This window comes from Myotis brandtii, unplaced genomic scaffold, assembly GCF_000412655.1.
Source record: "Myotis brandtii unplaced genomic scaffold, ASM41265v1 scaffold441, whole genome shotgun sequence".
In the NCBI taxonomy this organism is placed as follows: Eukaryota; Metazoa; Chordata; class Mammalia; order Chiroptera; family Vespertilionidae; genus Myotis; species Myotis brandtii.
Genome location: NW_005366873.1, coordinates 1338911 through 1363458, shown reverse-complemented (window position 1 = coordinate 1363458; position 24548 = coordinate 1338911). Strand labels below are relative to the sequence as shown.

The 24548-nt window shown below is 47.9% G+C and overlaps 1 protein-coding gene and 1 long non-coding RNA gene across 13 annotated transcripts in view; one reads left to right on the top strand and one right to left on the bottom strand.

Annotated features, from left to right (window-relative positions):
• Positions 1-24548, bottom strand: part of ABLIM1 (actin binding LIM protein 1) — a 187168-nt gene that overhangs the window by 56917 nt on the left and 105703 nt on the right. The window lies entirely within an intron of this gene.
• LOC106727524 lies at positions 19158-20361 on the top strand. The gene is made up of 2 exons (XR_001363750.1): positions 19158-19703; positions 20041-20361. It is a non-coding gene; the product is annotated as an uncharacterized LOC106727524 (long non-coding RNA).

Sequence of the window (24548 nt, the reverse complement as noted above, 5' to 3'; positions counted from 1 at the left end):
TTGTTATCCATGAGAGCTCAATTATGTCACTATTTACCCTCTCCAGCCCTAGGCTCTCCATCTGAAAAAGAGGAAAGGGCTGGGCTAGACAATTTCAAGTCCCATTTAGCTGTAAAATTCTACGATTCTGTATCAAATTCTGTCCCTCAACAGAAAAGCAATTTGGGCAGAGAAAGGACATTCTTGGTGGTGGGGAATGGCATTCAATCAATGACTCCATGGTGCCTGACACCCAGGAGGAATGCAGGGGTGGGACTAAGCCCTGTGCCTGCTGTGATAGGCCACAGGGAGCAGAAAGGGAACTGTAATTGGACAGCTAGTCTGCTTGTCTGGTAATCTGCTGAGCCCCTGGACAGTGACTGTCCTTTTTCGTTTCTCTTCCCACCTTCCTCCTGGAGTGACCTGCGCCTGACATGAACCAAGGAGACGCGGAAGGTGACTCCTGAGGTTCACCCGCAGCCATATGTAACTTATGCCCACGTCCTGCCTCCTTCCACAAAGCACCTACGATGCTTATCAGAAGGCCGTGATCTAAAAACCCCTGAACAGAAACTTCAGAGAAGAGAGAAAATCCGAAGACCCCAAACTCAGACAAACATGTTTGTAGTGATGTGAGCTTCTTAGTAGATGAGAACAAAAGGGAAAATGGGCCACAGACGTCTCACTGTGTTAAAAAATGGCCACACACAATCGCCACTAGAGGGGCAAGGTTTCCTGATTGTAAATTAAAATGACAGTCATCATCATCGCCGAAACCGGTTTGGCTCAGTGGATAGAGCGTCGGCCTGTGGACTGAAAGGTCCCAGGTTCGATTCCGGTCAAGGGCATGTACCTTGGTTGCAGGCACATCCCCAGTAGGGGGTGTGCAGGAGGCAGCTGATCGATGTTTCTCTCTCATCGATGTTTCTAACTCTCTATTTCTCTCCCTTCCTCTCTGTAAAAAATCAATAAAATATATTTTAAAAAAAATGACAGTCATCAAGGCTGACGCTCCACAGGGTCTGGCTGGGCCAGGCATTGTACCTAGGCCTTTAAGTGGCTGGTTTTGAAACAGGCTGGGGAGGTGGGCGCTATTTCACAGCCTTGTTCCATGAGCAAAAAAACCCCGATAACTTAGCTGTTTACCCAAAGCCCCCAGGTGCTTCCAAAAATCAGAGCTGGGCTTTGAGTCCAGGTCACCTGACTCCACACCTGCTCTTGCTGAAGTGCCTCCTAAAAGCACCAAACAGATTCCCATAGAGGGACCAACACTTGTTTCTTATACGATAAAAACCAAGGGTGTAGCCCTGAAAGATAATGGAATGAAGTCATTTCCACAGGGGAAGTTACACTACTGAGGTCTAGGTTTGTAGTGTGTGTTTTTTTAAAGATCTAATTTGACACAGAGATGGTGCTTAGAATATCCAAAAGAATAAATAAATTGCTTTCTTGTCCCCTAAGACTCAAACACAGCTCTGGTGGACGGTGCTTTCAGACACAGAATATGCAAGTATTGAAGCTTAGTGTGTTGGCCTAGATCAGGAGTGTGTATAAGTGACAGCAAAGAGCCTTTTAAAAATAGGTTCAATGACCCTGAGGTGGGGCCAAGAAGTGAGCTTTTTTATTTCATCAGCCTGAAATGAAGCCTATAGATCATTATACACCGGGAAAGCACCAGTCTGGGTGGTACCCAACGCCCAAACCTGCTTGTGGATGAGGAAACCAAAGGGAGTGACGGGTGCGCTGCTTACGAGGCAGGTGCATGTGTGGGAAGGAAGAGGCAGAATCACGTAAGTCCCGGCTCATTCCTGCAGGAGGGCAGTGGGGGGCTGACTCAGCCTACTTTGCATTCACCATTTTCCCCTTCGAGTGGGAGAGGTTTCCAAGGCGCCTGGATGGGCCTGATCTCCAAGCTGAACCCTCAACTGTTGCAGGAGGCTTTTTCCCTGATGCAGCATCCTGAACAGGCAGGGTGGGGAGGGTGTGCCCGGGCCCAGAGTTTGTATGCTGGACAAAGGTGAATCAAGAGGGCGCCACACAAGTCTGGGCAGAGCCAGCCTGCACAATGAGAGCATCCTGCAGGCCCCCTCGCCTCACCCACTGCACTCCCCGCTCCAAACACGTGTGCTTGTCAGAGGGGGGAACAGCAGCTCGTCTCACCCAGTGAAGATGCACAAAATAGTGCCCAGAGAAATACGCCATTGCCTTCATTGCCCTGGTTCCCTTTAACCAGCTGCTCGAAATATAAAAGGCAGAGCCCCAACTCCCTTCTTTTAATGGGGGGTGGGAATGAAACAAGGGACAACACCCCAGCACAAATGCATAATGGTTTCTTGCAGATGGTTACTGTTTTATCATCTCCTTCCAAGGAATTAAGTGCAAAAAACAAAAACACGTTAAAGCAGTCTTTGCCATTTCACAGTGCAATACAAATGCTACCTGTGAACGTGTGCGTTCCTAAAGGACCTAACCAGTCTCTTTAAAATGACCTATATATCCAGTGCAATCTCTATCAAAATCCCAGCCAGGCTGCTGTAGACACTGACCAGCTGATCCTAAAATGTCCGTGGCAATGCAAAGGAACTAGGAGAGTAAAAGCATTTAAAAATGATCAGGATTAGGTGAATGGACTTAAACCACCTGATTTCAAAAAACTTACTATAAAGGTACAAGCAATCAAGACAGCATGGTATTGACACTGGGATAGGCATATAGGTTAATAGAACAGGAGAGAGTCCAGAATAAACCCATACACTTATGACCCATCAATTTTCAATAAAGCGCCGAGGCAATCTGATGAGGAAGGGATAGTCTTTCCAACAACTGGTGATGGGACAATTGTATGTACAAATGCAATTAAACCCTACCTCACACCATACACAAATATTAACTTAAAATATATTACAGATCTAAATATAAAAGCTAGAACTTCCGAACAAAAACATAGCATAAAAATCTTTGTGACCTTGGTTTAGGCAAAGATTTCTTAGATATTATACAAAAGCATAATCCATACAAGAAAAAAAGGGGTGAATTCAATATCATCAAGATAAAAACCTTATTCTCTTCATTAAGAAAATAGAAAGACCTGCCACAGATTGAAGGAAATTTCTGCAAATCATATTTCTAAAAAGGATTAGTATCCAGAATATATAAAGAACTATTACAACTCAACAACAGGAGACCAAGCAACTCAAAACAGGGCAAAAGATTTAAATAACATTTCACCAAAGAAGATCTACAAATGCCGAATAAACAAATAAGAATATTTTAAACATCGTTAGTCACTAGGGGAATAAAGTTAAAACCACGATGACACACTACTGTACACTTGCTACGGTGACATTAATTAAAAAGACCGACCATGCCAGGTGTTGAAAGGATGTGGAGAAAGTGGAACCCAAAACCGCTGCTGGTGAGAATGTCAATCACACGGCTACTTGGGCAACCTCGTTGGCAGTTTCTCAGAAAGCTGAACATAAGTTTACCGTGGGACCTCACACCGCCACTCCTAGGTATCACACTAAAAGAAGTAACATATCCACACAAAGACGTACAGTATATGAAAAGCTCATCGCAGGGTTCTTCCTCAGAGCCCCAAACTGGAAACAAACCAAATGACTCTCAGCTGGTGAGTAGATAAAACATGGAACACTCAAATAATGAATCCTGCTAAGCAGTAAGAACAAACTCCTGCTACATGCAACAACACAGAAGGACTTCAACAGCATTATATTAAGGAAAAGAAGGTAGACACAAAAGACTACCTATTTTTATTCCATTTATAGGAAATTTCTAGAAAAGGCAAAAACTAAAGAGAGATGAAGTCGATCAGTGGTTGCTGGGAAGGGGGCTGGGATAAGACGGGGTAGGATTGAATGGGCAGTCAAACGGGGTGACTGAAAATTCTAAAACTGCATCGTGGTGATGGCTGAACAATTGTGTGCATGTAATAAAAATAACCAAACTGTCCGCTTTTAGTCAGTGAATTTTATGGCATGTAAAATAATCCTCCATAGAGAGGCATAACAATGAAAAGGAAGGCCGGCGTGGCTCAGTGGCTGAGCGTCAACCTACGAACCAGGAGGTCACAGTTCAGTTCCAGGTCAGGGCACATGCCCAGGCTGTGGGCTCGATCCCCAGTGGGGGGCGTGCAGGAGGCAGCCGATCAATGATTCTCTCTCACCATTGATGTTTCTACCTCTCTCTCCCTCTTCCTTCCTGTCTGAAACCAATTAAAATATATTTTTAAAAAAGAAATAGATTATCTGTACCCCTCACTCCCTGAGATTCTAATCACTGTGCTGACTTCTAACTCCATGCTTGTTTTACCTGTTTTGGAAGTTTACCTAAACAGACGCAAATAGGTCTGGCTTCTATTACTCACCACAGAATTACTCATGATGCTGCGAGTAGTTGTTCTTTATTACATCCTGATTACATAGCAATCCTTTGTGTACAAGTGCTACATTTTATGTATCTATTCTACTCTCAAGCATTTGGTTTCTTTAAAAGGCTGTTTGGACAGGACTGCCGTGGAAATTCCTGCCGAGTCTCTTGGTGAATCATACACGCTTCAGCTGCAGTTACACACAGGAGCACACGGTATACAGCAAGCTCATCAGGTACTTTCGCTTCAGCAGCCACTGCCACACAGTTGTCCAAAGTGGTTTTTGCCTTTTATTACGATTTTAATCTGAGAGGGATTTGGAGGAATTAAATAAGAATCGAACTAAGAGCCCTTTGCCAAGTGGATTCCCAAAGTGTTTTTCTAACCCCTGCGAACGCTCTTTTTTTAATAAAATGGTCTCTAAGTAAAAGCTCTGCCGCTTAATCCCATCAGGTACCCATTATTCCGGGACCTCCAGAGGGCCACTGAGCAATTTTCAATCCTCCTTCATCCTCGTCCTTCTGCTGGTAGCATCCTTTCAACTGATGGACAGACGTGGCCGGAATGCAAATAACGATCATATTTAATTCCTAAATGGACTCGAAACCTGCAGGCAGTGCTGGCATCGCCTGGACCACTTTGCAGAATTCTTTGCCTGGAAGCCTCAAAAGTGGCTCTAGTTTGGTCCAAGGCCCGCCGGGAACAGTGCAAAAGAATTGGGTTTGGAAGATGCACTTCAGTGGCTACTGAAAGATCTAATTTTCCCCCTTGTGATGGAACTTAAACATTTCTTACCCATTATTATTTACTTCCAATATATTTTTATTGATTTTAGAGAGAGGAAGGGAGAGGGCTAGAGATAGAAACATTGATGAGAAACATCAACTGGCTGCCTCCTGCACACCTCCTACTGGGGATTGAGCCTGCAACCTGGGCATGTGCCCTGACCGGGAATCCAACCATGATCTCCTGAGTCATGGGCCAATGCTCAACCACTGAGCCACACCAGCAGGGCTCCATTATTTTTATTGTTAATAATACCCTTCGCATTTGTTCTGTAGTGGAATGTTTAGAAAGCACGTTAACATTTAACCCGCCCAATGCTTTGTGGGGTACCCTCTTATTCTTACGCCTAATTATGGGCTAAGAAAAGTCTTCAAAGTTCCAGAGCGAGTGTTTAAATCTAGGGTTTGCTATTAAGTCCCTTCTCCCCTCCCCCCACATCCTGCTACAAGTCAAGGGTCAGAAGGACTGGAAATTACTTTGGTGGTTTGGACAGCTTAAAAAAGTTCTTCCCCAACCCCCCTTCTCCCTTCTCCCATCAATTATCATGAAAGACTGCAGATGCTAAGGACTCAGGTAAAGATTCAAAGCTCTCTGAGAGGCCATCCCTTGCACAACTCATTGAGTTGACAATCATGTGAAGTTGTTGATAAGAACAGGGCCCCAGTTCCTGAGGCCTCCTTACGAGGGGCTGATTGGCCCATTTCAGACACGTGATTAGGCTGCCCCAGTTTCTCTATGTGCAATGTCAGGAATGACAGAAAAGTGGTGTTTGAGGAATCTGATAGGTTGAACCTTATACTGAATGCCCAGAGTGATTGGCTGTACTGTTTATTTCCTCCGATCCTATGTATTTTCTGAAAAGACCTATGTGCTCTATCATGTTAAAAGGGCATAAAAGTATTGGTTCTGCCTAGCTTGCAAGATTGCTGTGTAGGTGAAAGAAATGTTAATTATACATAAATTCACTGTGAGTAACATGACACAGGGAGAGGACGAACCAGGTTGCAAAACGCCAACAACTCTAAGGCGTTTCCTTTCCAAATACTTACGTTCTGAAAGGAATTTTAAAGGGGCCTATTCAGGAAGCTGGACATGAGAGGGAGCGACCTTGGAATCCAAAGGAATGTCCCGGTGAACGCGGAGGCCGCCCCGTCAGTGGCTGCGCTGCATGCGGTCAGAACCATCGGCGGAGTTCCAGGGGAGGAACAATGAGAAACTCATCCCGCTCCTGGCTCCACAGGACCCACTTTCCAAACTCAGACACCACCCTACAGTCAAGGTCAGAGGTCTTGTTTCTTTTCATTTCTTAACATCAGAAGATAAATATTTGCCTTCAAGTTCAGCACTCTTGAAACCTAATCCCAATTGGATAATTTCTGTCTCTTGTGGAAGAGCAAACACTTAAGGTTTCTTATTACCTGTGATCTCATTCCTGGTCTCCTTTCCAGCACAAGAGCCGGCTGGAGGCAGGATGTACAACTGACAGCACTCCAGCGGGTCGCTTTCACGCCCGCCGCTTCAAGGGAACCAGTGGTCAATGCCAAGGTCCCCATCAAATGCATGGGCGAGGGGCTGGGGAGGAACGCGGCAGGATCCGATGGTGGGACAGGTCCCCTTAATTCAGTATCTTAGGAATGACTTTGTAGCTTGTAGGAGACATGCAGAAGGCAGGGTGATTTTTTTTAATTAGAAAATATAAACTTGTTATACAGTGCACAGCAAATACGTCATCCCAATTCAGGGATGACAACTGCTTTTCTTCCCCAAGTTGTGTCTCCAAATGCCAGTCCAGTTCTGTGACTGCTACCGTTCTCCAGAAACTAGAAACATTTCCCCATCCCACCCCACTCTTTTCCTTTCTATTCTAAAAGGACTCTTAGCCCGGCTGGTGTGGCTCAGTGGTTGGGCATTGGCCCAGGAACCAAGAGGTCCCCAGTTCGATTCCCAGTCAGGGCACATGCCCGGGTTTCGGGCCTGATCCCCAGTGGGGGGGAGAAAGACGTGCAGGAAGCAGCTGATCAACGTCTCTCTCTCTCATTGATGTTTCTATCTCTGTCCCTCTCCATTCCCCTCTCCAAAATCAATAAGAAAAAAACCATTAAAATGACTTTTTAAACGATTTCAAGACGGGAGCCTTGTGCTTAGCCCGTGCCTCACTCTGTCATCTTGGACAATCCCTCACACGTTATTTCCACTACAACCATCACTCTGAGTTATCAGCTCCCTTACAGATGGTTCGGCCCTGGGCAGCCTATACAGCACATTATCAGACTAAAAATATTTTTTCTTCCCCAGGGTCAGAGGAGCCTTCGGGGTGGGAGCCAATACCAGAGCGGTCAGAAAAACACAGCTTGCTTTTAAAAACATCCTTGTCTGATTTCCTCTCCCGCTGTGGGTGGACTTGAGCCCCTTTAACAACAACTCCGCCCCAAGTCTCCCAAGCCCAGACTCTCTGGTTTCACTGGGAACAGCAGGGGAGGGACGCTTCCAGCCATCGTTGTCAGCTCTTATTGTCGGTAGGAAGAAAAGCAGGGTGGAAAGTACATCCTAAGACGAAGGGGAGATGTGTGAGGGATTCAGGACCCCCGGGTTTGGTGATTCCCCAAATCAGAGCGCACTGAAGGCAAGGCCTGTGCCTTTGGATGACAACCAAAGCATTTCTGTGTCCTGCAAAGAGAGACACCCAGAGTCACATTCCAGACTCCACATGCTGGGTGGGTGCCTGCCCCACCCTCATCCTCTGGATTCCTCTGGAAGGGCAGGCCTGGGGACTGGGGCCAGGATAAGTAGGGAGTGCCCGGCAGACAGGCACCCTGCCAGCTGCACCTGCTGCACCTCCCACTGCTCACAAGCGACAAGGGGACCTGTCAGAAGGGAACCAGGGACCCTGCCACGGCTGGACCCCGAGACCCAGATGACAGCCTGAGCCACATGCATGAAGCGATTGTGTGAAATCTGGGCTCCCTGGTGCAGTCCTATAGCTCTGCGGCCTTCCGAGGGTTAGGCTGGGCGACCAGAGCTGACGCTAAGCCTTCATCTGGCCTCAGGACAGCAGACTGGCCTGGGTTCTGAGGTCAAGTGTCCGAGTTCTCCTTAGTGAAGTCCACTGAGCTCAATCAAACCAGCCAGACTGACGGGAAATGCACGCTGCCCAGGCAAAGCGGCCAGTCTGTGCAGCAATGCTGGTGGGGGTGCCTCGAGTCAGTCCTTGCTTCCCACTGCTCAGCGCCCTGGACTCACAGGGCATGCATTTATTTATTCATTTATTTTAATATATTTTTTATTGATTTCAGAGAGGAAGGGAGAAAATACAAATGCTCCGAGGTTGGTTCCGTCTCACCTGCACATGGTCCCGCCCTTCCCTGCATCCCATGACATGTATGTATCCCACTGATGTAGCCTTGAGCTCGTAGACAGCTAAGTGTGGCATGACTTCCACGATTAAGTCCCATAAAGGCAGGGACTGTCTTTTATAATTGAATATTATGTCAAATTCTTGCTTAAAGAATGAAGGATACATCAGACTAGTAGCCCCAAAATATGTAAGTATAAGTGCTGAGAAAAACTGAAATGCGGCAGACAAATGGCAGAATAAATTTTTGAGAGCAAGCATGATCGGTGAATCCACATTTGGATTTTATGTTATTCTAAGCTATGTCTTCCTTTTAAAAATCTTCTTCTGTTCTTTTCTGGAACAGTTCTACTTCCTGTAATTTTGCTCCTAGTGCATTTCCTGGCAAAGAGTAATTCTAATTCTTCCAGTATGCAACAAACAAGTCACCGGCAAAAATACCCCGGACCCTCAGCAGAAAAACCAACTGCTGACATTCTCCAACACTCCCTCCCAGCATCTTGGAGCATCAGAAAGTTTAAATGCCTCCCTATCCTGTGGGGCCAAGCAGGTCTCCTCTGCGACTCTCTCGAACTTGAACACAGCGGTATCGCTTTCTTACCAACACACTGTCTTGGGAGGACAGATGCTCTCTCAGCATCTCCCTGGAACAGAAGGGCTGGTCCAGGCAACTCCCATCCAAGACCAGTCAAGTGCCTTCTGTCCAATTAGGACAGGAAAGCTGCTCCCACTTCCTCCTGCAGGCCAGCGTGACGAGCACAGAATGACCCAGGTGGCCCTGGCCGGGTGGCTCAGTTGGTTGGAGCATCGTCCTGATGTGCCACAGTTTCGGGTTCGGTCCCCGGTCAAGGTGCATGCAAAGGTCAACCACTGAGTGCATAGATGGCTGGAACAACAAATCGATGTTTCAATAAATAAAGATTAAAAAGCAAAAAAGATGACCCAGAGGATGTGGGTCAAAATAATGAGTCTTATCTCAAAAATAATGAGTCTAGTAAAGGCAGGAGCCTGCACAAAAGGCTGTTTTCTCCCGTGTATAAAGAAGGCTAGAATGAGCGATCTGGGGGAAGAAAATGCGTTCAACCCCATGCAGTACACACCTGCTAACACCTACTATGGACTGATGTCCTGCTGTCCTCCAGGGGCCGGAGGTCTGTCTGCCTGAGGCTGAGAGCCTGGAGCCAGGAGCACCTTTGCATCCCCAAGCTGTGCAAACAGCACGTGCTCAGGAAGCATCACTGACTGAGACTCCGCCCCTGGACCCAGAGGAGGGGACGGGCTAATTATGGGTCAATGGGTCCGAAAGGACTTCATGGAAAACGCACCTGTAAACCAGGACTAGAAAGATAATCAGGCTCTTCTCTTCGTTACTCGATGCACAAAAACTCGAGAACATTTTTCCTGCCTGCCACTCACACTATAGTTTCAACGATGCCCCCCTGTACTATTCCACCTACCCTCCCTTACTCCAACAAATGAAAGCAATCCCAGAAAACCAGACATGTCTTTACCTTCCGTTACTTTTCCATATAATTTCCATGTATAGTGAACAACTGAAAGTTCATTTCTTACCCAGGGTACAGCTAACCGATAAGATGTATTTAGAGATCGAAGTTTAAAGAGGGGCTACAAAGAGGAGAGAGAAGAATGTTGGTTCTTCACAGCAGAAGAGCAGCATTCTTAGGAGAAAAATGTGTTTCAAAGGTCCCTACCGTACACCAGCACGGCTCAGAACAGGAAGAAATGAGCTTTATTTCAGCAACAGCTGTATTCCGCCACCTCTTAAATCAAGCAAAAATAATGATCAGACACACAAAAACCCACTGGCAGGCCACGTCTCACAGTCATGATTTCACACTTAATTTATCCTGAGCTGGCTTGTACCACATCACAGCGATTTCCCCAGATCTACCGTACACCAGCACGGCTCAGAACAGGAAGAAATGAGCTTTATTTCAGCAACAGCTGTATTCCGCCACCTCTTAAATCAAGCAAAAATAATGATCAGACACACAAAAACCCACTGGCAGGCCACGTCTCACAGTCATGATTTCACACTTAATTTATCCTGAGCTGGCTTGTACCACATCACAGCGATTTCCCCAGATTGACATGCTCCAGTTTACCCCCCCCCCGCCCCCAACCCCCAGGGAAGGCCCAATAATGGAAGTCCGACTTGGCCTGCGGCATTAGTGGGCGTAGAGTCCATGTGAACTGAAAGCCCCTCACTAATTCTGGTGGCTGGTGAGAGCAAAGGGAGTTCTTGAGTTTTTGTGCATTGAGTAATGAAGGGAAGAGCCTGCTTATCTTTCTAGTCCTGGTTTACAGGTGCGTTTTCCATTTTTGCAGGTGACTTGCTTGTTGCATACTGAAAGAATTAGAATTACTCTTTGCCAGGAAATGCACTAGGAGCCCTTTGCTCTTACCAGAACAAAGCACCCCCGAATGGGTTCTTAGCACTTCCTGTCCAGCCCAGAACTCGTGGATAGAAGCTAAGGGTTTTTTCATGAAAGGGAATGATCTCAATGCTATCAAGGACTGTATCCTTTACCAAAGAGACAGCATGGGTTAGTGTCCTGGCAGCATCGAGTTAGCTACAAGTTTGGGCCACGTTTCAAATATCCAAGACAGAGAAGAGACCCTTGAAAATATCACAAGCCTTTAAAAGTTTCCAACTGGTGCCGTCCCCCAAATGACTATGCCCAAGGCTCCACCATGCCCGGCCTTTTGGCTGCATCGGTATCCCTTCCTGGATTATCTGCAGATGAGTTTTCTCAGGTGGCTGTTCCTATGCTGCTTACAAAAGACCCAGAGAATACAGTTATTTTTTCTGTATTAGCCGGAGGCCAACACAATTAAGAGGTGGAGCGAGCATTTTGAATTATGAGCTGTTTGGATCATTTATGCGGTCATTCCCCTGAATTAATTTGTACCGTTGAAATGGAGCAGTACCTTTTCTAGCAGTGAGTGCATGAGAACACATCACAAAAGGCATTCAAAGTACAGGAAATGCTCCCCACAGGCCACTTAGCAGAGTCTGAAACTGTTTCTATAGGGGTGTGATCCTGTTCAGAAGTTTGAAAGTTTTAGTTTGAAAACCAAAGTAAGAGGCAAAAAGGCACCTGTCCTTGCTATCTACCCCCATTGCATCCTCGGGATGAAAGACCAAACCACTAGTTTCCATGTGCTTTCTGCCTCAACTTTGAGAAGCCAGAGGAAATGAAATCCATGGAACTTTCCTGCCATGATAGTTCCAGGAGACTTGGGCAGGAATTACCTTTAAGACAGAAAACCAGAGGAGAGATCTTTCTGGTAGGTGCAAGGCCGGGTGTGGGAATCAGCCGAGGTGTCGCCCCTGCTCGGTGCGATTCACATTAGCCAACGTCCCAGTTACCAAATGGCTCCGGGCTGGGAGTGGCAAGAGTGAGCAATTAATCAGCCAGACTCTTTGCCAATACTCTCATCACACGGTAAGTTAAATTGCAAATCACAACACATATTTATTAGCAATCCATCCAAGGCCATTATGCCATTTGCAAAGCTGTGTTAAGAAGTCAAAGTCCCAGATAAAAGAGTGGCTCAGTCGGTTGAGTGTTGTCCTGTGAGCCGAAGAAGGGTTGCCAGTTCGATTCCTGGTCAGGGCACATACCCAGGTTGTGGGTTCGATCCCCAGTTGGGGCATGTACGATGCCCAGCCGATCAAAGTTTCCCCAACACTCCCTCTCTCTAAGCATGTCCGTGGGTGAGGATTTTTCTTAAAAAGTCCCCCCCGCCCCCCCACCTTGCTCAGGATGGTTAAAGGGCCAGTAAGTGGTGTGTTCTCTGTGATGGACAGAGAAGCTGGAAGACACACTGGGCTTCACCCACAGATTCCTCACACAAGCCATGACTGAGCGCTTCTCGGTGGTCCCAGCCCCAGTGCTGGAGGCCTCTGGATTTTTCTCACATCCACCAGCAGCACGTGGCACCACCTTCCTACTGATCATGCTGCCCACAGTGGACAGGGGAACCAGCTGGTTGGCTCCAAACCTGGGTGAACTTGGTTATGTGCTAAGGAATGCTCTGATGGACCAGCCTGCCCAGGCTGCAGACTGTCCGGGTAAGAGCTGTCATCAGGACTTGTCAGACAATGGGGAACCTGTACCTGACACACCACCCTGGCCCCCACCCGGAGACTCACTGCACAGGGCATAGCACAGATGTGGAAACCTCTGCGCATGAGCACGGTCAACAGCTTCCCCTCAAGTCTATGCAAAGTCAGCAGCTGTAGGGTCTTAGAATTACTCAGAGAATTTCACTGGTGTGTTTGCAAGGGCTTCTGACCTTGGCCTTCTGCTTCACCAACAGGACATCCGGGGACCCGAGACTCATAGACTTGTCGGGGAGATGCAGATGATTAGAAACATGTGCTTATGTTAAAAATGTGGAAGAAATGCTATGACTTTTTTAATTTTTAGGGTTTTTTCCCCCTAGTCTTTTCCACTTGAAATGTCTACCAGTGGCTGCAATGTTGTTGTTGTTGTTTTTTTCAGTAAAATCTTTATGTTCTAAGGAAAATCAATGCAACCCTGGGAGCTGAAGGAAGAAAAACTGGTTCCGAGGGCTGCCAATGGAACCACAAGTGAAAGTATATACAGCAGGTGAACTTTTTACTAATAGATTTGTTTATATATGAAAAATGAGAGTTTAAATCATCAATTAAGCCCTGTAGTTTAAAAATATGTGACTTAAGATCCATCAACTAGCTGTCTTTAGAGATAAATCAATAAGCTCATTTATCTATATAAAAGCCTAAGTGACTGAACAACCATTCGACCAGTAGCTATGATGCGCACTGACCACCAGGGGGAAGACGCTCAATGCACAGGCATGGGAACATGGAACAGACTGATGAATCCCAGAGGGAAGGGTGGGAAGAGATTAACCAAAGATCTTATATGCATACCAGAGGCCCAGGGCACGAATTCATGCACTGGTGGGGTCCCTCGGCCTGGCCTGTGGGGATCAGGCCGAAACCAGCAATCCGACATCCCCTGAGAGGTCCTGGATTGTGAGAGGGCGCAGGCCAGGCCGAGGGACCCCACCGGTACACAAATCCGTGCACCGGGCCTCTAGTATTTATATAATATTATAGATATTATAAACATTTGTAAGCAAAAAATAAGGAAGAGAGGGAGGAGGTGAAGTCTTAGGTTTCATTTGGCAAAAGCCTATGGCAGGCACCCACCTGAGAAGGAGGAGAAAGAGGCCACAGAATATGGGCTTTGAAGCCAGAAGTCTTGAATTCAAATCCTGGTCCTAACAGTAATCATCTATACACCTTCTGGCAAGCTGCCCCGAGGCTCCGTTTCCTTATTTTCAAATCAAAGAGATGCGTGTATAAAGAGCTAAGGCAGTAAGAACTAACAATAGCTACAACTATAATCTCCCTTTCTTAGCTATTCCTGCCCTCAAGAGGCTTACCCTGCAGAAGATGGTGGGCATGTCAACACAGGACTACAACAGGGTAAGACTTGGTGTAATGGACCAAGTGAGAGGGGAAGGGCGGGGAAGTGACCAAGACTATGGTGCGGGGAGTCAAAGAGGCATCACAGAAGAGAAACACTTCAACTTAAAGGGGAGTAGGTGTTTACTGGGCAGATAACACACCCTTTTTCCCTCCTTTCCTCCCTCCTTCTTTTCCCATCATCCGTCCATCCATCCATCCATCCATCCACCCGTCTGTTTATTGTGATAATGTTTTAGGTGCTGGGGATATGGCAGCATCTGTCATGAAGTAGACATTCTAGCAATGAGTGACAGACAATATGCATGTATACAAACATATGTGAATTTTGGGGGGACAGGGGCGAGTGCTGTGAAGAAGATAAAGCAGGGCCACACTACAGAAGATGACCCGGGAGTTGGATGGGTGGAGGCAACGTTAGGGAAGGTGATCAGGAGGCCTCTCCCAGGAATAACAGGCAGGTTGACAATGCGCCACCGAGACCTGGGGGAAGGCTGCTCCAGACAGAGGAGCAGTGAGTGCAAAGACCCTGCGATGGAAAGGGCGTACGCTTGTGGGACAGAAGGAAGGCCCGTGGGGCTGGAGCCAATGCGGGGAGAGATGCAGGTGACCAGGTTGGGGAGGAGCGGCAGGGCCTTAACCACAGAGGGCTGTGTAAGCCCAGATAAGAGTTTTTACAGCTCTGAGGTTTAGAGTCAAAACAAAAACCCAGTCAAGCACATTTTTCCCCCTTATGCTTTATAAAACACAAAGGAAGACTGAAAATCTACACCCTCCCCCCAGTGGCTAAGCTCTACACTTTGTTATGTAAGAACCAACACCTTCTTTAATCTGTTGCCAGAGCCAGATACACGTTGCATCCTAAACAAGCTGCCAAAACAAAGCCGAAAGCTGGGCTTAGACTTTGTCAGGGGACGTTCTAAACTTGGCAAAACCCAGGTCTCCATCTTTTCAAGTATGTTTGTTTGGACAAGGTACACGGATATAAGCACGGATGCAAGGAGCCAGCTGCAGGGAACTCAGACGAGCTAACACAATTCTTATTTAGCAGCAAGGAAAGATGAAAGCAGTCTCAAGTGTAAGCAAACATGCCTGATTCATCTAATGTTTACAAGCAAAAAAGACCTCGATATGAACAAGCAATGCCCAGGAGGACTCAGGCATGTATTTGCCAAAAAACATTCTGGGCTTGGTGAACGAGAAGAGCAGTGGCGTTTGGGTCCCCTTTATTAGGGGTCCCCTTTCCCCCCAGGGCCACACCTTAAGCCTCTGCAGCTTGGGGCGCTGGTGAGACTCATTCTTGCTACTCTAGACTCATACCAGGGGTTCTGCTTGGGAAATGGAGCTGGGGTCAGTCTGTGAACTTCAGCATTAAGATGATCTTTGGCTTCTTTCTCTCACTACTGTGCTTTCCTTCTGCATGTTTCTCACCTGGACACCCATGTCCTCACACCTGGTTCAGGCACCATGGATCATTTGAAGCAGCAGCATTCTCATTCCTCAGTAAGACGCTCCCAGTCCCCTAAGACTAACTACATCCTTAAAGTAAACAGGGTCTATTTTTTCTCTGTGCTCTAAGAGTTCTTTCTTTTGACTGGATAATTTTCTTAAAGACAAAGAGGTTGGGAATGCTCTGCCTCTGGGTGAAATCCCGGGGTTGGACCCACGAGGCTGCCTTAGCCTGTGGGGCCCTGAATAACAGCATAACAGCGGGATTTTAATTTCTGGGCCTCATGAAGAAAAATGTATAAAGCTCTTCCTCTCCAAATTCTCCAAACTGCAGACCCCCTTTCCCTGCATCCTTAAAAGATCCCTTTGGTAGCCCCTCAGCATTAAAAGCTGGTGGGGTGGGGATTGGATTTCTCCTTTTGAAAAAATAAAACAAAACAATAATAATATGCACAACAGCCTCTGTGGACAGGACACAGGCTGCAGACACGTGAGCTTCTTGCAGACCAAGCTCCGAGGTGGTCTTTCTATGGGAACCACTGACGTTCAATTGTTTATTAACTACTGAGCAACCAACATGGGCAGGTGCTGTGCCATATCCTGGGGATAAAACAGACCTAAAATACCAGCCTTCTCTGCACTCATGGGTCTTGGGTCTACTGAATGGGGGGTGGGGGAGGGGGTTAATGATTAGGAAATGCGTCTAAGAGACACATGGTATATGATGCCTTGGTTCCTCCAGGTAGAGGCAAAAGGAAGGTTTGCTTCCCAAAAGCAGAAAACACAACTTTGATCACACCGTAGGCCAGTCCGACCCTATCACCAAGAACGGACTCGAACAAGTAGAGGCATTTCCCAAAATGTTTGGCCAATGCCAAGTGCCACTCCCTGTCCCAACCGGGCTTGGGAAGAACCCCCTAGAGCAGCGGTCACCAACCGGTGGTCCGCGGACCATTGGTGGTCCATGAGGTCCAAAAGGTTGGTGACCGCTGCCCTAGAGAGTGGCCTGTCTCCTCCTGTTTGGGTGGCAGCTCCTGAAAGGCACGGCGCTCAGTACAACGTGCCCCGTTCTTGGAGAAACACCATGAAAACGTAGTACAGGTAACGTGTTGGTGAGAACTATTTTCTGAGGCTGTGACTGTATACGTAAAGCTATCATTGGCGCGTGGGGCCACCAAAAGAAAGGGAACTAAGCAAAACTGGCTGTTCCCGATGTTTTGTACCAGTATTTGTCTGCTACAACTTTATTCCTTTTGTAAGCTGTTAACCTCTGAGAGCAACGTAGTGGCAGCATATACTAAAGATGTAAGAAAATTTTTAAGTGGAAAAAAATCCAACCATTTGACTTTACTGTCATCTGTGAGTTGGAGAAAGGCTGTGACTGTTCTATTTCATTGACAAAATGAGACCCAATTCCTAGACACTCAGAAAGTTGGAGATGCACTGGTAGAGTGGGGGATGGAAAAAAGAAATGAAAGCACTCAGCTGCAGGTTCCAGGAGAAAAAAATCAAACAGGTGTGTGTGCCCACCTGTACTCAAAGCCCACATATCAAGAAACCTGTATTTGCAGACTTGATAAGTGATGGGGAATTATTTGCTTTATAAAATGGGCTATTAAGTGAGCTGTGTGTTTTTTAAATAGTACATTCCTGGGATGCACTTAAGATAGAATTCAACGTAGAGAAAGAAGTCTGATTACTATGCAACCAAGGCACCGGATCAAATCAGGCCCGTAAAGGGCCCTGAGGGGAGAGGCTGAGCAGAGTGCAGATCCAGAACAGCGCTGAACTGCTCCCCGCCCAGCCCGATGTCATTTCAAACCAAAACAAAACAAAACAAAAACCAAATGGTCAAGGCAACATGTGTCCTATCTGGGTTCTTTGACACAGCCACTCTCCCTGGGGTCCAGCTCCCGCTCCCAGCCCTCTCTTCCTCCTCCACAGCAGGAGGCCTCAAATGCCCCACAGGGAACAATTGGCAAGCCTGGGGAGGGAGTGTAGTCCACAAACAGCCCATCCAAATGTCAATGGTGCCAAGAATCCATTGAGGAGGCAAGATCCTGATCGTCCCTCTAGGAAGTTGAGGTGCAAGTACTGAGTATTGGGGACTGTTCTGTTCTTTATATATATATATAAAGTTGATTTTTTAATATATATTTTTTATTGATTTCAGAGCAGAAGGGAGAGGGAGAGAGAGATAGAAACATCCATGATGAGAGAGAATCATTGATCAGCTGCCTCCTGCAAGTCCCCCACTGGGGATCGAGCGCACAACCCAGGAATGTGCCCTTGACCAGAATCGAACCTGGGACCTTTCAGTTCGCAGGCATACGCTCTATCCACTGAGCCAAACCAGCTAGGGCTGTTCGGTCCTTTTAAATGAGCTACTATTTAATTGGAGGGGAAAACCCGCAGATCTTGGTTGTCATGATATGCTATTCCTTGAACTAGCTGGTGCAAGGGTTAAAGTCACTGACACATGAAAATGCCCGAGAGACCCACTTGAAAATATTGGGTGGAAACATGCATTCAATGTGCCATAAAGAGCCGCTAGGCAAGGCCGCACACTTAGTCTTCAAAAGCCTTCTTGAAAGTAATTTATACCAATGAGCCATGGCAAATTCACCTATTCTGTAAGTCCATCTTGACTCAACAAGCCTTTTGATCCACTCTAGAATAGCAACAATTGTATTGTAATTAGTTATTTTTGCTGGCTTGTCGGAACTTGTTGGGGTAATCTAAATAACTTCACATCCTCTTAACATTCCTCAGGAGGCTGCCTGGGAGAAACCAGGCTCCATTGTCTTCCAAATCCCCAGTCCCCTTAGGTGAGAGATGAAGAGCCCAAGGCGGCTACACTCCTGCTGGGTTTTGGTTACTCACTTTTCTTTTTTTAAACTTTCCCAAACCATAAATCTATTTCTTTCACAGTTGAGATGATTTTTTCTTGGCTCCTTCCTTCTTCAGTGCTAGCACAGCACACCTTAAACTTTTTTTTCTAAAAAAATAAACTTTATAGTGTGGTTTGATTAATAGCTAGGTTTTTAGAAAAAACAGAAACGACTTTTAAAGGCAAGGATCTCTAGATTTCTCTCATTTCCTGCCCAAAGAAGCAACCATCAGCCTCTTTCAACCTGTAGCTGTAAAATATGAATAGCACCCAAACGTTTTGCTTCCTCATCTTCATTCATGGGAACTTCTTAAAGAAAAAAATCCCACACATTTATAGTGACAGAGAAACATACTCACTTCCTCATGCCACCTTTACCACCAAACCCCCTAAAAAAATGACTCTAAAGTCCTTTCACTTCAAATATAAATTCCACTGAGACCTACGGACAAAACAAAGCAGATCTTGAAGCCATCCCCTCCTTGCAGTCTCGGGGGCAGCAGCCTGAGAAAACAGGCATTGTTTAAAAAGTCTCCAAACTCTCACTCTCAAACAGCCCGCCTTTCCCGCTCTCTCCCCGAGTCCCGCATCAATGAAAAGAAGCTGCATCGTTCATTTTTGTGCCGCAAGGAAAACGGGAAGTTTAAGTGAAAAGCATCCCAGGCCCGTGCAAGTGGCTCCTGTCGCCAGCCACCGGCCGACCACATCTGGAGGACCCAGGGGTCTCGGGATTCGCCCAGGAGGCCGGGAATCTCACGTCTTCCCTGCAGAGCAAGGCGCCTCGTGCAAGGCCAGCTTTACCTGATGCCAGGGCTCCTGCGACTTCTGCTCTTTGGCTGCGCTGAGCAGGGAGCTCCTTAGGGCTTCACCCCCAAATCACGCCCGGCCGACTGGGGCTCCCCGCCCGCCTGGGTTACAGGAGGCCCCTCCGGACGTGCCTCTCCGCAGAGACACACCAGGAAAAGGAGCAGAGAGGGCAGGCGCCTCCGCCTCCTCTCCTCCCCGAGCTCACTCACTAGTGCAGCACACCAGCCACCGCTGCGGGCCAGTCCATCTCGCCCCAAAGGAGGGGGGTAGGTTTCCGTGTTTACACGCAGGTGGGGAAAGTACCATTTTCACCTGCGCTCCCCAGTGTCTGCATCGCGGCTCTGCCAGTCACGTCCCCCAGGCAGAGGCTCGCATTGCAACCAGAGCCTTTGGCTTTTGAAGTTTCTTTCTGGGGCTGGAGACGATGGGAAGGTGCACCGCTGAGCACGGCATCAGAGCTGGCAGCCGCCTCCAAGCCACTCACTGCCTCTGAGGCCACGTTAGGAGCTCCGGATGGAAGTGCAATGAAAAGGAGTGCACCGCGGTTTGTGTTGGTTTTTCTGCATTTTCCTACGCAGACATTTTTTAAAAATATTTTTTTATTGATTTCAGAGAGGAAGGGAGAGGGAGGGAGAGATAGAAACATCAATGATGAGAGAGAATCATTGATCAGCTGCCTCCTGCATGCAACCCGGGTACGTGCCCTGGCCAGGAATCGAACCGTGACCCGGCCTGGTTCATAGGTCGAAGCTCAACCACTGAGCCACACCAGCTGGGCTGTTCAGACATTTTTGAGGGAAATGTGACCCCAGGAAGACTGTGTATCAAGCTTCCATGATTCCTATCGTTGGTACACTTTGTATTTTGCTCTTTTATTGCAGCAAAAAAGGTATTTGATAGCCACATTCCAGACACTTGGCCACACCTATCACCTCATTGTCAACTAGACCATCCCGCAGCAATCCCAGATGAAACAGCGGCCAACGGCAAAGTCACAGGCTCTTCACGTATGTGAACGGAGAGGAGCCGAAACCCCCCACCCTGACGGCACAGAACTCTCCCAGGCTCCCCTTTCTGAGGACTAGGGTGAGATTCTGTGCAAACTGCTGCAAATTTTAAGGAAACTAAAGTGATTTAGGGAAGTTTTTTATGGAGATTATTTGCCCATAAAGATCAACTAATAAAAAGACCGTGTGTGTGTGTGTGTGTGTGTGTGTGTGTGTGTGTGTGTGTGTGTGTAATCTTTCCAAACTGGTTTGGAAGCAATCCCAAACATCGCTGAAAAACTGTTAAGGTTTTTAACAGCAAAGCTTGGCTTCTCAAATGAAGAGGAAGCAACTGGGTTGCACATGAGGATAATGACAGGGGGAGGCTAAATTTCTAGTGCATCTCTCTTCCGAGGAGTCAGAAGCCTCCACGCATGGGCCTTTGCCACACACTTCCAAGGCCAGATTCTCCAAGTGTCATCTGTAAGCTCGGCCCAGTTCCCACCCAGCACTAGGATCACCCAGAGTAGGGCACCATGCTAAAGGCAGATTCTGCTCAGCCGGTATGGCCCAGTGGGTAGAGCATTGGCCTGCAGACCAAAGGGTCCCAGGTTCGATTCAAATCAAGGGCACATAACTCAGTCTCAGGCTCTTCTCCAGCCGGGGCCCTGGTCAGGGTGCATGCAGGCGGCAACCAATTGATGTGTTTCTCTCACATCAATGTTTCTCTCTGTCTTTCCCTCTCTCTTCCACTCCCTCTAAAAAAATCAATGGAAAAATATCCTCGGGTGAGGATTTTTAAAATGCAGGTTCCCAGGCCCAGCTGGACCCCTGACTCCTAATCTCTGGGCGAAGCCTAGGCATCCATCCTTTAAACAAGATATCCACAGGATGCTCAGGCACAGTGGCTCGAGGACCCCAGCCTTGCACGGTGAAACCCAGGCAGCTGGGACTGTGCCATCTACCTCCGCAATCCCTGAACTCAGCCCCCTGTTGGGGACATTAGCAGGCAGCCTACTACTTGTCAGAAGGCAGAGGAGTCCCTCCTTACAAAGGGAAAAGGGACATTCAGTGGGCCTCCCAGTCTCCCGGCTAGAATCGAGCTCACTGTCCCCCTGGACTCCATCCTCTCTCTTCTCTCCGATATTTGCAACATCAGCTCCTCTTTCAGATTTTATTTATTTAACCATCTCTATGTCTGCCGGGCTGGGGAGAAAGAAGATGGTTCATGTGCAAATTTACCAAGCAAACCCCCAAATTTGCGAGTTTCTCAATAAAACAGGCCCCAAATCACTACCCAGTCCTTGGTGGGCATTAATGAGCGCCCTTTCCTGTCCTTCTGACTGTCCATTTACATGGACGTGACTTGGGGAGAGAAAGTGAAGAGTAAAGAATCAAAGGATGGGCACAGGTTTCTGTCTGAGGTGACGGACATGTTCTTAAGTTGGGGTGTGATGATGTGGCACCGCTGCGTAAATATACTGAAGACCACTGAACCGCACACTTAACCCGGGTGAATTGCCAGCTGTGTAACCAGAGGTGTCACTAATCACAGGGGTAGCTGGTTAAAGTCTGTGCCAACAGGACTCAGTGCTACATGAAGGAGCTGACATAGGCGTTTTACAGGCCGCACAAGCTAAGAGACCTTTCACCATCATCTTAAATACTAACGTCCCAGCCCGGCTGGCGTGGCTCAGTGGTTGAGTGTCAACCTATGAACCAAGAGGTCACGGTTCGATTCCCGGTCAGGGCACATGCCCGGGTTGCAGGCTTGATCCCCAGTGTGGGGCGTGCAGGAGGCAGCCGATCAATGATTCTCTCTCATCATTGATGTTTCTATCTCTCTCTCACTCACCCTTCCTCTCTGAAATCAATAAAAATATATTTAAAAAAAAATACTAACGGCCCATCTGGGCATGACACGGAATAATTAAACAGAACAGCACGAATCCTCCAGGAGTTCAAACTGACCCCGATGCTGCTCAGGTGGACGCGTAAGGTGGGCAAACCCCAGGATCTCCCACTCACCAGGATCTCCCTGTACCATCAGGCTGCTAAAGCAGAGGGTGGGGAGGGGGAGGGGCGGAGAGAGGAGGAAGGCTGCTTCAGAGAGGAGCTTAGAGGTGGAGATGGAGACAGGAAGTCGAGTGGCAAACCCCAGGATCTCCCACTCATTTGCTTCTGAACTTCTTCATTAGGAGGCAGGCTGTAAGCTTGTGGCGCTTACGTCCCACGTGAGTGAGAGGAACAGGTATTCAGTCGGGTGGTGAGAATTTATGCCCAAAGAGTACGTGGAATCTTTAATAATTCTGGCTCAAGGCCGTGGCAAAAACTCATTGTGGGAAAAAAATCATTCATGAACACATCTGTATTTAGCAGCTGCTAGGTGCCCGGTAAAAAGTAACAGGAAATTCTTGCTGAAACAATGGTAGACTGAATTCATGGGCATAAGTGCACGTGACTGTCTAAAGTTACGTGGTGTACGTGGTGAAACTTTCAAACCAAAGCATCGACACGACGAGCAGCATGGGCGTTAACTTGTGCACCTGAAATAATCACGTATAACTAGCCCGACTCCCGCATTCAGTCAGGAAGTTCAAAATACTGTGCTTTTAAAATATGTATATTTTTATTGATTTCAGAGAGGAAGGGAGGGGGAGTTAATAGGAACATCAATGATGAGGGAGTCATTGATCGGCTGCTTCCTGCAGGCCCCACACCAGGGACTGAGCCCGCAATCCAGGCATATGCCCTGACTGGGAATCGAACCACGACCTCCCAGCTCAGAGGTGGACGCTCAACCACTGAGCCATGCCGACGAGGCAAAATATTGGGGTTTTACAAAATCTGTTTCTTCATTTATTAATGAAGGAAATGAAAGACATGTCTTGATGCCCTGTATGTCAGGCACTATCTCAGACAACTCACCTATCTCATTCAAGCCTTCAAGAGGTATTATTATCCACATTTCACAGGGGAGGGTGCTGAGAGTTTAAACAGCCCACTAGTCCTTACTCAGCTCCAAGCGTAGCTACTGGAATCAAATCCCGGTGAGCCTGGCTATATCCAATTTTTCCTAGTAACCGCTCCTCGCTCCCTCCCACCTCACCTAAGGCCTCTCCAGGCTCCAAAATTCCAGATTCTATCTGTTTCCAAGATGCCTGCAGCTTTGAGTTTTGCTGACGGGCCATGGAGATGGTATACAAACAGTTTTCATTTGTAAGTGGCCTTATGGGGTTGGAATCTCTGCCCCAGTTCATTTCCGCGGCACTGATGGGCACCAGCCTCAACCGCCCCTCCTCCTGACTAGCTGGCAAGTCTAAGCAGGCCCATCTGCCGGAATTGGCATCAGAACATCCCCCCGAGGCGGGAAGCCGCGAGGTCCAGGAAGCAAGCACACTCAGGTGGAAAACCAGAGAGCAGCAAGCCTGTTCCGCGTGGGACAGCATCGCGGCCTGTGACCAGGGGACTCACCGCTCCGTGTCCCCTGGGGCAGCTCCTGGGCCTCGGGGACGGTTTCACCTCTGAAATGTCCCCATTGAAGTGGAAAGAGGCACGAAGTCCTCCGAGCACAGCGAGAATGGGAGCCCGTGGTTCGTCTTCTTCACGCACGTGGGTTAGTATCCTAGCACTGCATGTACGTGCTATGCACAGAACAAGGGAGGTGCTGTCATCAGCCTGTCTTTTGCAAATCACACCTTCGATGGTGACAGAAAGATTAGATGTCATGTGCGTGTCACGGGATAACCCACGCTTCTTCTCACGAGGTCAGACAGGTCTGCCCAGAACAAGACCTGCTCTCTGCGTGTGGCTGTCCCAGCACCGCGTGCTTCAAACACCTTCAGCCCAAGGAAGGCAGGGGACCGGGCTTCCCATTTGTAGCCTGAGCTAGGTTCACGGGACATCAGCAGCATGTGTCCCCAACTTTAGGAAAGAGTAAAACCAAGCCACCTTCAGAGAATCCAGGAAGAGGATTTGGTGGGATCTGTTGTGATTCTATTTCCTACTGGCCAGGAGTCCAGCAGGAGGGGGCGAAAGAGAGTCTAAATCCAGCCCTTTCATCCCTGTTTCCCAGTTAACAGATAAAGGCAGGCCCTGACTTTCTGAGGGATGAATGGAAAGGCATTCACTGGGCAGGAGGATCTGCCACGGCCTACGCTGGAGGGCCTGTCCCTTACGCTGTGTGGTACACAAGTCGTTACTGACATCACCACACGCTCCTCCCCGGAGAGCACAGTAAATACCATGTCATGAGACATGTGCTGCCAGCCTTTTGGGAAAGACAGGAGGACTGATTTCCTGGGTGTGGTGACTTGAGGAAGAAGGGGGAGGAGAAGCCGATGAGACCCGAGCAAGCAGAGCAGAACACAGCCCCCCCCCCCCCCCCCCCCCCCCCCCGCCGC